Genomic DNA, 7,362 nt, shown 5'->3' with positions numbered 1-7,362 from the left:
TATTTGGAACGAAACTAGGAAGACGGAACAACTATTTGTCGTTCCGTCAATTCCAATTTCTACTGTTATTTTTTCACTTTTTGTTCCAAAAAAATAGAAACTCGTCTATGATGCACCAAACGCTTTATTCCGTTTTTTCGTTCCAATAGAACGTTACTAAAAGCAGCCACACTAAAAAAAATGTTTTGCCATCCTTGCATTTGCACGTGTGTTTTTGTTTGTGTATATATATATATATATATATATATATATTTCCTTCTCTTGCATGCCAAACATAGCCTTAAAATTAGATTTAACTTGGATTGTCAATACCCAATTAATGGGTTTAGAAAAAAAAAAATTCTTAATCAAGTATAAACACTTTGTTAGGAACATTATTTGGTTATCCATTGGTGATGGAAGAAATACTAATCTTCGGTTTGGTAATGGGTATTCAAATGGGTTTTTCATTTTCAGATATGAGGATCGAATTAGATATTATATGAAACCTGATAGGATAGAAAATGTTTCCGCTATTATTCAGGATGGAATTTAGTGTCCAGGATCTAATACTTTTGATAATGTTATTGAAGTTTGGTCTAATTTATCTTTCCTACTGTTAAGACCAGAGGGACTGGTGATTTGATCTTATGGAATGTATTCATCAAAGAAGTTTACCTTTTCCTTTGCCTAAAATTTGATTAGATAAAAATCCTAGAAAGTTCCTCATAAGTTAGTTTGGTTCAGTTCAAACATTCTTGGGCATAATTTTACTACTCGATGAGCTTTGACTCAGTCTCTTTGTACCATAGTAAATATAATACACGTATTTTTTCATATCCAAATGTTTAATTATTGAATCATTTTTTTTTTTCTTTAAGTATAAAACATTAGATACAGCAACTATGTGTTTATTAAGGGACGCCAAATTAAATATGTATTTTTTATTATTATTATTTTAACATTATTTTTTTAAAATAAATAATGAAAAATTAAAATTGAAAATTCAAACCTTGAGAGGGATGTAGAAATACTCCTTATATGATTCTTTACCCTAATATTTATTTCAACCAATCATAAGAAGGGTCTTTTAATTTTATTTATTTTTGGGTTAAAAAATCTTAAGTACATATATGTTTCATGATAAATATATATCCATATTTTTGCATATAGAGAGACCGTATTAAACATTTATCGTATCATTGTCGTACACTTTTATTACACAATATTTTTTAAAAGTATTATTGCCATATGGCTCATTCAATTGTTGTATGTATTTATTCTGTATCATTGACTTACTATGCTTCCTACCAAGGAGTTTCTCCTCAAGAGAAATCTTTCCATCATAAATTGTTTCAGTTACAATTTCCGAGAAAATGTTGACCACCTAGTCTTTTTCTGTCCTCTTTCTGAACTATATTTCCCTTATAAAGAGAATGAAAATGAATAAAAAATAATAATTATAAGTCAATCCCAGACATTATTGATAAGCTTGTGTCTAGTGTTGTGATTTACCATATTTAGTGAAAAAATAATAAAAGAAGATGGAGGACCTCATCATCGCGTACTATAGATCAAATCAAAGAAACTATTTCATTTGAGATCAGAAGTAGGTTTCTTCCTATTCCTTCTGCAAACCTAGACACATTAAAAAAAATAGGCCTCTTGCTAATAGTTTGGATCTTCCTCTTATTTCTCCCTCAATCATAACTTTTGATGTATGATTTTAATGTACCATCCTTTACTATTGTTTAACTCACCTGTGATCTTGATGTATCATCATTTTATTAGTTATTTATCTTTCTCATAATTTTATTAATAGTTTATATTTCTCATATAGGGTCCCCATTTTTTCCTGCCTATAGGACATACATTGTACTCTATTTTTCTCTTATCCAAAAAAAAAAAACTTTTGTATCTCATTCTTATGCATGGTCCATTGAATTCTAAGAGGTGTTGGTCAAGTTCTTGATTATTTCAGCAATAGTCCAGCTTTAAATCAAAAGTAATATATATATATATATATATATATATTACATTCTAAGGAACTGTCCAAGGGAAGGAGGGGAACACATGTGATAGGAGTCGATCCTTAAACCGTTTACACTCTTGGCACCTGCTCTGCAAGCAAAGGTTGCAACTAGTGCGCTATGCACTCGATCCACATTTATGTATTTTATCAATTTATAGAACCACGATTTATGGGGTTATTTTGAGTTGAGTTCTCCCAATATTCATATATATCAAAACATTCGGTCTTCGATTCAAATTCTCTCCCAATAATGGCTAATGCTAGCCCAGAAACAGCTAACGCCAGAGTAAAACCATTGTGAATGAAAGTTCAAAACAACTGCCTAGCTCAATTGATGAGCTGTGATGCGTAAAAAATCCATGCCCTCCAAGAGATCTCAAATTTGAGCCTTCTGGGCTATGCATTGGATCTACATTTATGTATTAATTTATAGAACCACGATTTATGGGGTTGTTTTGAGTTGAGTTCTCTCAATATTGTTATATATATATATATATATATATCAAAACAGTTGGTCTTTGATTCAAATTCTCACCCAATAATGACTAATGCCAGCCCAGAAACAACTAATGCCAGAGTGGAACCGTTGTGAACGTAAGTTCGAAACAACTTCTTAGCCCAATTGATGAGCTGTGAAGCGTAAAAACCCATATCCACCAGGAGATTCAAATTGGAGCCTTCTGGGCTATGCATTGATCCACATTTATGTATTTTATCAATTTATAGAACCACGATTTATGGGGTTGTTTTGAGTTGAGTTCTCCAATATTCATATATATCAAAATAGTCGGTCTTTGATTCAAATTCTCTCCCAATAATGGCTAATGCCAGCCTAGAAACAGCTAATGTCAGAGTGAAACCATTGTGAACATAAGTTCAAAACAACTACCTAGCCCAATTGATGAGCTATGATGCATAAGAAACCCATATCCACCAGAAGATTCAAATTCGAGCCTTCGAGTTGTTATCTACTTCCCCCTCCCTACCTATTAAAAATCATAATAGCAAGTTACAATCCAATATTGGTTAGATGGCAAACCGACCCCACATTGTTGATTACGAAAGAGGGATTTGACATTGATATTAATTCTCTCCCTCACCATGTAAGCTGGTTTATGAGGTTTTAATCCCATGATTTATGGGGTTGTTTTGAGTTGAGTTCTCTCAATATTCGTATATATCAGAACAGTCGATCCTCGATTCAAATTCTCTCTCAAAAATGGCCAACGTCAGCCGAGAAACAGCTAATGCCAGAGTGAAACCACTATTAACGTAAGTTCAAAACATAAAAAAATCCATGTTCACCAGGTGATCTCGAATTTGAGCCTTCTAATGGTTATCTGCTTTCCCTTCTTACCTATTAAAAAAATTATATATAGTTCAGAATCATAATGGCAAGTTACGATCTCATATTGATCTTAATTTCCTCTCCTCACCGTGTAAGCCGATTTATGAGGTTTTAAACCTAAGATTTGTATTTCATACAACCACAGTAAAATGAACCCAAGAAGCATTTATTACAGGAACAACTTTTGCAAGCATAGCTTGTAGTTACATATACTAGCATGGGAGCTAGCTACAAGAACTGATCATCAGCTTTAATTTCTCAAAGGTCGCATCCCCTAGTATCTATGCATTCAACTACATTCCTTCTCACAGAAGCAGCGAGCCCGGAACCCTTTACAGTGACCGCCGGTGAAACCCTCACTCAGACAAACATTAGCACAATTCTTGTCACTCAAGCACATACCGCTGAATTTATGGCTCAGAGAGTCACACATCTTCCCATCCACATGCACCACCTTTCCCTCTGCAACCCAAAAATGACATTAAATTTGCTTCTTTAAATCACATGAAAACATGAGAGAGAGAGAGAGAGAGAGGGGTTACCTGATGCAAGGAAGACCAACATGACGAAGAAAAAGCACCAGAAAGATCTGTATGCCATGGCTACTTCCTGTATGGATGTCACAGCTTGAGAGAATGGTTAAGAGTAGCGTAGTTTTATAATGAGATTTTGGGATTGGGTTGGAGAAAAAGGGGTCAAAAATTGGGTGTTACCGGGGTTACAGGCAAGTAGCTGCAACCCTGCTGGCAGCCAATGAAATGAATTCTAGTCGAGTGCTTTTAAGATAATAAAACCTAAGAGGATGCTTGTGAAGATGAATTATTCCATTTCAATGGCTACCACTAGTGATTACAGCAATTCGGGCAACAGTCAAAATTTTCAAGAAAAAGATTAAAACAACTAGTAAGCACTATCACCCATGTGAGGCACCAGAGCAATTGATGAACGTGTACGCCATGCACTCATACGCAAACTTGTAAAGCACCTTAATGGACCTGAATACCTACACACTTATCCAAAACCGTTGTCCCACCCAATTACACTACCAATGAGTGGGGTCTCAATTAAGGATGTGAATTTGAAATCGAAATCATTTACACCATTGAACTGAGCCATTTACACTGAAATCGTAAAATCGTTTAGTAAATGATTTGATTCTAGTTTCAAGTTTAAGATCGATTAGTTAAATGGGTCGCATCCGTTTTAACCGTCTAACCTATTAGTTTCAAACCGAATTGACACCGTGAAAATCAAACCGTTTACACCATCAAAACCGATCTGATTAACCTGTATAACGATTAAATATTTGATTGTTTTAACCAAACATAATGATTTAATTTAAGAGAGAATTAAGGACCATATAGGTTGTCCAACAGTCAATTCAATAATTTATTCTTATATGTAGTTATATAGTTAAATCCTTGTTTGCATCATTTAATTTAATAAAAGATTGAAATTGATTACTACCCATTGAGAAACCGTATGAAATAAACCGTGATCAAAACTGTTTAAAACCGTGAAATCGACACTGCTTAAAACCATTGAACCAAAACCATTTACTAAATTGTTGCTGTTTTAAAAAAGGCAACCGTTTAGTAAATGGTGTAATTTTGATTTTAGCCAAATAAATATGAACCGAGCCGAACCACATTGTATATGTCAAAATCAAACTTATTAACACCCTTAGTCTCAATCCCTCATTTTGGTTTGTTTTGATTCGGTTTCATTGATTTCTATGCGAATATAGGTGAACCCATAACCAAATCAATAATATAACGGAAGATTCAACTTCAATCGGCTTTAGTTAGGTTTGTTTTAATTTACCATGTAAATAAACACATAATAACAGAATAAAAAAATATATTTTTTAGAAGTGTTCCTCTAAGAGAAAGAACACAGTTTCACCATGAAACTAAGGACCAATAAGGACACACGAGAAAACACTTTCTTATCCAATAGGCCAATAACAATAACAAGGGTAGCGCTTTGATCATATGAACACAAGTCCTTTGATCAAAAGTTCTCTAATGCTAAGCTATATCACATCACCACAGAAAGTTCTCTAATGCTAAGCTATGTCACATCACCACAGGAGATTATCCAAACTTTCGACGTGATACGAATATTCAACCCTTCGACCTGATTAATCCCATAAGTTCATACTAATTCGACTTGACATGAGTAATCCTATAAACTCATACTAACCTGACAATCACATGAACCGATTATACCGGAGTTAAAATTAAAATGAAAATAATTCACAACATTCGAGGCAAAAAACACCCCTTTTTTCCTTTATTTTTAAATGATTTCTGGGTTGTGGTTATATACGGTCTGGATTTTGTTAAGTTTTTCTATTTCGATCAGTTTTGGAATGGTCTGGTTAGGATTTAATTTCACAATACTTCCATTCAAAGCCGATCCAATAAGAGTCGAATTGGTTCGCTCTGATTTTGCCCCCTCAGGGTTCGCCACCCCTACTTATAGCCATAATAACTCCCAACATTGTTTTCCTGATCAAAAACCCAATCTGTCTAGCAGTACAAGGAGTGGTGTCAATATTGGATCGGAACTAACTAATCGGATCGGATCCAAGTGATAATATTTGGAATGGATTATACAAAATAGATCCTTGTAATAAAAAAAAAATGGGATATATGTTAAATACTCACATATACAACCATGTGATCGTATAGATTATGGATTCAAATTCGAACAACTCGATTCCAATTTGAATCCATCTATAACCCAAGAAGCATTTATTACAAGAACAACTTAGGCGGTCTTGTATTCTAAATGGTTGTGGAATCGTTCTTTTCCATCTAAGATTGCTTTCTTCTCTTGGCAGATTTTCAAGGGTAAGATCCCAACAGATGATTCTATGATGAATATTGGTATCCCTTTGGTTTCCAAGTGTCTTTGTTGCAAGAACCTTTGGAGAGAATTGTCCACTCATTGCTTGATGTCGGGTGGGACGACGACAAAGGTTTGAGATTATTTTGGAACATTATTTGATGTGAATTTAATTCCAACCCATGACATCAGGAGTAGAATTTTATTTTGGCCATCCAAGGATGGGCTTAAGGGTGTTTGTGCCTTTATAAAAGGCTTATTACCATCGCTAATAATATGGGAGTTGTGACGAGAGAGGAACAACCGAAGGCATGGAGAGAATGCTCGCACGTCTACATTGATCATAGAAAGGCTGAAAAGATGGGTGCATGAGATCCCTCTTCCATCTATGTTTAGTAAGTCTTCGTCTATGTGGGAGAATATTATTTTGCAGGTTTTTAATATCAATCCTCTCATGTCAAGGCAAAGAACTCCAATTCTCATGTTCTGGCTTCCCCCTACGACGTCAGTCAAATTAAATGTAGATAGTGCAAGCAAAGGAAATCCTGATATTAATGGAGGAGGTCTCATTAGAAATAAAGATGGTACACTCCTTGTGGCTTTGTTCTAATTCTGTGGCCAAGCTACGTGATTTGAATGATGGTATAAGGTTATGTATGGATTTGGGTTTCTTAGATTTTGCTATTAACTCTGATTCTATTTTAATTGTGAATTTAGTTTCTAATATGTATTGTGATCTATGGAGTTAGTATTGATTTCAAGAGGTTATGACTCTATGTGACTTTCTTCGAACTCGAATTTCTTTCTTTTCGAAAGAATAATAGAGGGGATGATTGGTTGACGAACTTGACATGTGCTTCATCTTCCTATTCAACTTTTCTTGGTGTATCTCTTCCTAAAGACCTTAGCCAAATCATTAGGAAAAATAAAGTTGGATGATCGATATTTAGAATATAATTTTTTTTTTCATTAGATTTTTTAGTTGTTCTTTGAGAATACGAGTGCTTCTGTGTGTTGATTTGTTGGGTTAGGATAAGACGAGTTATGTCCCCCTTTATTCCTTTTCTATTTTATTAATAATAATATCTTAAGGGCTTCCCGGTCCCAGATAATATTTATTTGGGATAAAAAAAAAAAAAAAAAAAAAAAA

The 7,362-nt window shown here is 34.1% G+C and overlaps 1 long non-coding RNA gene across 1 annotated transcript; it reads right to left on the bottom strand.

The window, feature by feature from the left end:
* Positions 1 to 3,504: 3,504 nt before the first annotated feature.
* Positions 3,505 to 4,809, bottom strand: LOC122081451. The gene is made up of 2 exons (XR_006141087.1): positions 3,902 to 4,809; positions 3,505 to 3,821 (listed from the first exon to the last, which is right to left on the bottom strand). It is a non-coding gene; the product is annotated as an uncharacterized LOC122081451 (long non-coding RNA).
* Between the last annotated feature and the right edge of the window lie 2,553 nt (positions 4,810 to 7,362).

This window comes from Macadamia integrifolia, chromosome 6, assembly GCF_013358625.1.
Source record: "Macadamia integrifolia cultivar HAES 741 chromosome 6, SCU_Mint_v3, whole genome shotgun sequence".
NCBI classification, from domain to species: Eukaryota; Viridiplantae; Streptophyta; class Magnoliopsida; order Proteales; family Proteaceae; genus Macadamia; species Macadamia integrifolia.
This window is presented reverse-complemented; position numbering and strand designations above follow the sequence as displayed.